Source organism: Prorops nasuta, unplaced genomic scaffold (genome assembly GCF_024137725.1).
Source record: "Prorops nasuta isolate Cenicafe-Biocafe unplaced genomic scaffold, Cenicafe_Pnas_1.2 PNAS00007, whole genome shotgun sequence".
Classification (NCBI taxonomy): Eukaryota; Metazoa; Arthropoda; class Insecta; order Hymenoptera; family Bethylidae; genus Prorops; species Prorops nasuta.
The window spans coordinates 824,626-831,694 of NW_027116804.1; positions in this window are offsets into that span (position 1 = coordinate 824,626).

Sequence of the window (7,069 nt, forward strand, 5' to 3'; positions counted from 1 at the left end):
TAATTACCATTTGCCAAATAGTACAAACAGTGCTTTAGAAAATGTAGCAGTAACTGCGGTGGAAAATTCAATTCAACCTGAAAAGGAGACTTCAATTCATTTTTATGAAAACCCCCCTGATGATCCTATTTTCCAGGTAAAATAATTTTTATTATTACCCTAGTAGCAGTTTCTGTATTGAGATCCTGCATCAGATCTGTAGCTTTTCTGTTTCCGCTATGGCGGGGAATCTGTCGTTCAAATTCTGCAGTGCAGACACTTCCTACAGACTGTCGACAGAATACATGCAGATTCTGCATGATTTTGACAGGTCAAAATGGTAGGTAATACAGGACAGAAGTAGTCGGTAAATGGGAATATCAGCATTTGAAGGTTATGTTTCTGCATAGCCTATCGATAATAAAGAATCTTACCAACTGCACAGCTGGGTATGCTTAGATTATTGGATGAGTCGGTAAAGAAGGATAGGACTTGGCTTTTTTGGTAGATTGAAATGGTTTTAAATATATTGATTAGCTACAATTTACATATTGGAATAAGGTAAAGTGAAGAATTCATAGTTTAATTTTAGTTTCACAATTTAAGTATATTTATTAATTTCTCGTTACAGTAAAGTACACATAGAAAGTTGGCGAAAGTATTTTTATATTCTTGTGGTTGCCACTATGGCACACAATAGGTAAAGTATTAATGCAAACACAATGTAGTGAGTGTGTAGCTGTATCTGCAGAAGAAAAAGAAATTTAAATATTACTGAAAAATGGCGCCCTTAGTACACATATCCATTGCTATACATTCTTACTACATTACATTATATTAATACTTTACTAGCGTATAGGAAGATATAAAAATTATTGAAGGAAAATATGAACTGACAGTTTTGTTAATAACATGAGTGGGAACAATCCAGTTATATATTCGAATGATGAATACAAATCGACAATGTCAAAATATTTCGGAAATGATCACTGATTACAAAATTTCAATAGACTTTGTCACTCGTTTAATGATTTACGATATATTATTCTTTAAAGTAATGGTCACCGGATTAGCAGATCAAATGAAACAAAGAAAAATAAGAAATATACCGTCAAATTAGTAGGCTACTATCAGTTAAAACAAATTTTCCCATTACACTCAATATTATATCGAAATATAAGATTTTACAAAATGCTTGTTTTCCCAATGAAAGATAAACATGCGATTTGTACGTACGAGTCGAAACAATTATGATATAACAGTATTTATGACATTTATTACAAAATAAAATTATTGTCAACCACGAGAGTCTAATTTCTCATAATTTATTTCATACACGGAACAAATTTATGGTCCATTCACGAAATACATTCTAATCATGGATAAAATTACCAAATTGGTAAGCTAAGATCAACACTTGTGCAATTTTGTTTTATCGAATTTCTAATTCCTATTTTTCATTTATTCACAATCTTATGATGAAAATGAGTCCAAACGCGACATAATTATAACTATTATTAGCGATATTATTAAATAATTAAAACTCTAAATTATTCTCTGAAATTGACGTAATAATGTTGTCTTTGGACTCATTTTCATCGTAACAATATGTACAATTATAAAATATAAATTATTATTTCATTAAACGAAAATTGCAAAAGTTTCAGTCTAAGCTTACTAATTTTGTACACAGACTGTTGTTATAACGCTCACACTCGAAATTCGGTCGCTCGGCTTTAAGCCCCAACATCACAGGCCGAAGTCGGTTTACTCATCTTTGCTTTAGTATTAACATTTACAGAATAATAGCGATTATGAGCTAGTAACGTGGCCAATAGTACTTTCCGCCTAATCAAAGCCAACTGTAATCGAGGGATTCTTAATCACCAATAACTTTTTCATTAAAAGTGCTAGCCAATAAAAGTGTTTAGAAGTTTTTTTACATAGAATTTCATCCTTTATCCGAATACCCCAATTTGACTAGAGTTAACCGGACACCCTGTGTATAAATATATTTATATATACGTGGTCTTTTCCTAACAGCGGAGCATAGGAGATTCGTGTTAGTTGACTATAGCACTCGGAATGATGGAATCTGAGAGCGCTGATTGGTCAATATTGCGTAGTACCAACATATAATAGGCCGTTACCAATAGTTGGATACGAAAAATTACATTCATCCGCCATTTTGGTGTGGAGAAACGTTTACATGCTGATCGTAGCAGAAAAAGGTGTAAAATGGAAAAATGTCAAATGTTGTCGTTACTAAAGTAAAAATTGAATACTTTGAATGAAAATGAAGAATATTCGTACTTTCCATTCATTATTTTCAATTTTTACTTTAGTAACCTTACCATTTGATATTTCTCCATTTTACACCTCTTTCTGCTAGGATTAGCATGTAAACATTTCTCCACACCAATATGGTGGATGAATCTCATTTTTTGTATCCAACTATTGGTAACGGCTTACTATCTGTTGGTACTACGTAATATTGACCAATCAGCGCTCTCAGATTCGATCATTCCGAGTGCTATAGTCAACTAACACGAATCTCCTATGCTCCGCTGTTAGGAAAAGACCCTATGACACATAGGCCGGTATTCATAGTCGTTGCTTATAATTAAGTCTGACTTAAAGTATCGATTGTCCTTTTTCACCTAACAGTAATAGAAAAAGATAACCTCCTATGCTTAAGTCGGTCTTAAATATAAGTAACGACTATGAATACCGGCCATAGCCTGGCCTCATTTTGTTTCACCACTTGGGTGCAGTTCATCAGCTTTATTAGTCTCCATTTATAATGCAGAACAGTTATTCAAACCAAATACTGACAGCCAAATCTATTAATATTTACTGGACCTAAAACAGTAAAGAAAATAAGTTTAGATATAACAAGTTTGAAAAATCACTGCCAGTAAATGCCATCCCACAAAAAACAAGTTTCGCTTGTAAAGAATGTAACGTTGCGTTCTCGCAACGTTACTATAGCTGCCATCTAGCGCTTTGCTAATCTCAAGCGCTAGATAGGCGGGTCGCGTACGAACTAGGGAGTTATCAACCGATAGGTATTGATCTAGGATCGATAACTTGTCGGCTCCCTAGTGCCGCGCGATGGGTGTAGCGGGGCAGCGGCGGGACAGGCGCAGGGCCTTACCTGCTCCCGCGGACTGCCCCGACACACGTAGTTTAGATGTCAGAGGTGACACATAGTGCCCGACATAGTTCCCCCAGCCGGTACGAACCACAGGAGTGACAGCCGCTACCGCACGGAAATTGGGAGGCACGATAAAGTGCAGCGACTGCCACCGCCACGAATCCATACCGGCCAGAGGAAACCTACTGCCCTTCGGGCCAGTGTCAAGGGCTAGAAGGAGAGAGAGAGAGAGAGAGGGAGGAGAGAGAGAGAAGCGAGAGCGAGAGCGAGAGAAAGAAAGAAGAGAGCCTGCCTACAGTAAGCAGACATTTGGGTGATTATTCGTTGTGTAATAAAGTCCAGTGACGTCCCGGGGTGTGCTAGGGCTTTAGGGCTCGTAGCACCGACCGGTTGTATAGGGAACCGCTGGCCCTGCTCACCTGTCACGGGTAAGCGGGCAACTTAGCGGAGTGGTCATTCCGTCGGACCGGTAACGAGCATTTTATTGTGTACAGGCGCGAATTAGTAAAAGAGTTCGCGATTGCATCGATTAGTTGTGAGTTGACCGTTGACGGGAACATTCCCGTAATTCGTTTCAAGGCCGCGGACTTAGTATAATCCCCGTGAGGACTAGTGACCTTAGAGTCCGCGACGTAAACAATCCGGGTCGTTGTGGTGTTTGAGTACGCGGGAACGGAGTCAGTGCGACTAACCGTCGGGTGACGCGCACGCGCGGGAATAGGGACCCATCCGCGTAACGTCGCGTCGTGGTTAGCCTACGAATCCGCCGGAGGCGCGCGAGTACCGCGCGACTCGGCGGGACCGCCGCGAACGCCAACTAGTGGCTCGAGCGCGGGGCTAACTACTACGTCATCGGGGCTTCAGCCGCGTTCGCACGACTTAGGCCGCGCCCACATTTAGGACCCCGCGTAACACCGTTATACCACGTGTGAAGGATCGGGTATTGTATTAAGCACCGATTTCATAATAAAGAGAGTTCAATCGAAATTAGCGAGTTAGTGTATTAGCACCCCACCCCTATATTCGCGTACGAGGGTTAGAACCCCCTCTGTACCAATAAATATTCGGGAATTATTAAATAATTACATCGAAGGCGCCCGGGTCTTATAGGAAGTCGCCTATTGGGACGCGAACGCAAGCGGTGGGGGGAATCACTCCTCCCTCCCCGCCTACACCATCCCTTGGGATAGACAGTAGCGTCACAATTTGGCGCCCAACGTGGGGCCCACGGAGTGAGGTCTCGTACGCGTGGTAGAGTGCTAATTTTTTTTAGATTTGAGAAAAGTTTTTGGCGAGAGTAAGATTTTTTTTTGGGAATTGAGAACAATTTTTTTTTGTAGGTCGAGTAGCGGAAAATTTTTTTTTTTCTCGCACCCCTACCGCGGATAGAATTTTTTTTTGTTTTTTTTTTTGCGGAAATAGAGAATTATGTCGGATTCCGACAAATCGAGTGGAATGTCAGTACGCGATCGTGAAATATTAACGGAACGTAACGAATTACGACGGTACGCGAAAAATATGCCGCGTAGTAAATTAATCATGGCGCTGACGGACGCGGAGCTAAATACACGCGATAGCTCGGAAGATCAACTACGCGATCGATTTGTGCGTCATAGGTTACGTGAGAGTTTCGGACCGGAAGCAGCTCAGTGGAATCCGCGGGTGGATGAATTGGAACCATTCCACCTCGCCGTCCCACCTCAGCCGCTTCCAACACCTTCGGCGATAAAAACCAACGAGGACGAATTAGCGACACCGAAAACGAACCCGAAATTAAGTCGGCAATCGGAAGATGCGCTTCGTGAATTGTTTGAGACCCCTCGGGGAGGGGAAACTTCGCGACAGATAAACATGTCAGAAGAGAGTAGCGACTCGAATTTGACATGTATTGATAAAAATCGCAAACTAACGCCGAAACCGAAACGAGGGGTTACGTTTGAATCAGATTCAGACAGGTCGGGCTTCCGAAGGCGTGATCTTGACGAGCGGTCTTCGGAACCACCCAACCGAACCCCAGCGAACCCGGAGTATTCGAGGGAACGAAATACGCCGGTAGGAGTGGGAAATTCCGCATTAGGAGCGGTTCCGCCCGAACTACTAGCTAGCATCGTGCAATTAGTAATTGCGTATCAGTCGGCAGGAACGCAAGGGTCTGCACCGGTCGAAAGGGCACCGGAGATGCCTCAACCCCGCGAAATTAGTAGAGATTCGCCGGGAACAAGCCGGGGTGCGACTAGTCGCCGTCGACAACCCTCTGAATACCGATCGCGAAATAGATCATCGAGTTCGGAAAGATCGAGCGAGTCTAGCTCACAATACTCCAGCCGGAGAGGAACACGGGTAATAGATGCTTTCCGGAAATGGGGTATTCGGTTTAAGAATCACGATGCTGACGACGCCGAAGACTTTATAGAGAACTTAGAACATTGCCGCAATGTTTCCGACCTAACGTTTAGCGAGATCAGGGAAACCCTCCCCGTCGTGTTGAGCGGGGAAGCCAAAGCCTGGTTTAAGGTCGAAGGCAGCTCCTGCTCAACATGGCGTGACTTCCGCGAGGCCTTCCTCAGCCAATTCGGGGATGAGGAGGATAACGACGCGAAATGGGAGAAGGCGCGACAACAGACACAAAGGGAGGGCGAATCGATCAAGGCGTATTTGGTGCGTATTCGGTCGATTCTAAAAGAAATTAGGCCGACCCCTTCCGTCTCGGTTCAATTGGACCTGGTTTATCGAAACCTACGTCCCAATTACCGCCGTAGAATGTTTCGTAGGGATTTTGATTCATTCACGGGTTTGCGCGAAATAGGTCGGGAAATAGAGAAGAACGCGGAGATAGACAAGGCGTTTAAACCACCGCCTGGAGCTACGAAAACGCGCGAAGAGGATAAATCGTCGCGTAAAAATCGTGAAGCTCTCTCGGCAGTTTCCGAGAAAAGCGAAAAACAGCCCGAAAAACAGACAAAAAGCGACGCAACCGGCAAGAACGCGAAGAAATCGGACGAGGAGAAGCCGAAAAAGAAAAAGTCGCGTTCAAGGAGAGGAAAACGCGGTAAATCCAAACGACGCTCGTCTGGATCGACCAGCGACTCTAGCTCGGGGTCAGATAGTTCGCGGGAATCTCCTAAGAAATCGTCTGGGAGATCGTCCCGAAGATATTCTGACAAAGGGAGTAGAAAAGGGAGCTCAAGCCATAGCGGACACCGTAGCAATTCGTCGGACGAGCTAGGTGCTATCGCTGCAGCTCCAAGACAAGGTCAGAGAAGACCAACCTCCTCCTCACGAGCGCCGGGAGGACATGTAGCGGGTCAGTCGCGATATCAGGATCGTGGGGGTCAATTCCGCGACGCAGCGATATGCCATCGTTGTGGAGGAAGAGGACACTACGCGAGAGAGTGTCCTTCGCGTGAGCCGACTCAAGCCGCGATTGCGCCTGCACCCTGGTGGGCCCAACAGGCCGCCGGGATGCAGGCGCCGATGCCACCGCAAACGGTGACCACTCCCGCGCTGTCTTATAATCAAGCGCAGTGGCCACCAACAACGTCCGCGTCGACAATAGGTCAGAGCCTATTGAATAATGTATACGGGAATGCGAGAAATCCGGGAAACGGACAGTAGGGCTCGCGGAGGAAGCTCGCGCGGGCCCGGCTGATAATCTTCGTAAATCGGGTAGGACAGTACGATTTACTGACCCCGAATCGTGGAGGGACTCATCGGTGAGTAGCACGGATTACGAAGATTACGCGTCGGAAAGCGAACAAAAAGGTTTGCGGGACACTTCGACCTCGGAGTCAGAAGATGAGCCTAATTCGACGCGACCGGACTTTAGCGCTGAAGATTCTAGTGAAGAGAGCGTTTGTAGTTTTACCTCAGAAGTAGGAAGACGACCTTCACTAGAAAGTAACCCTGAAGATTCGATAAATGAAACGGAACCGA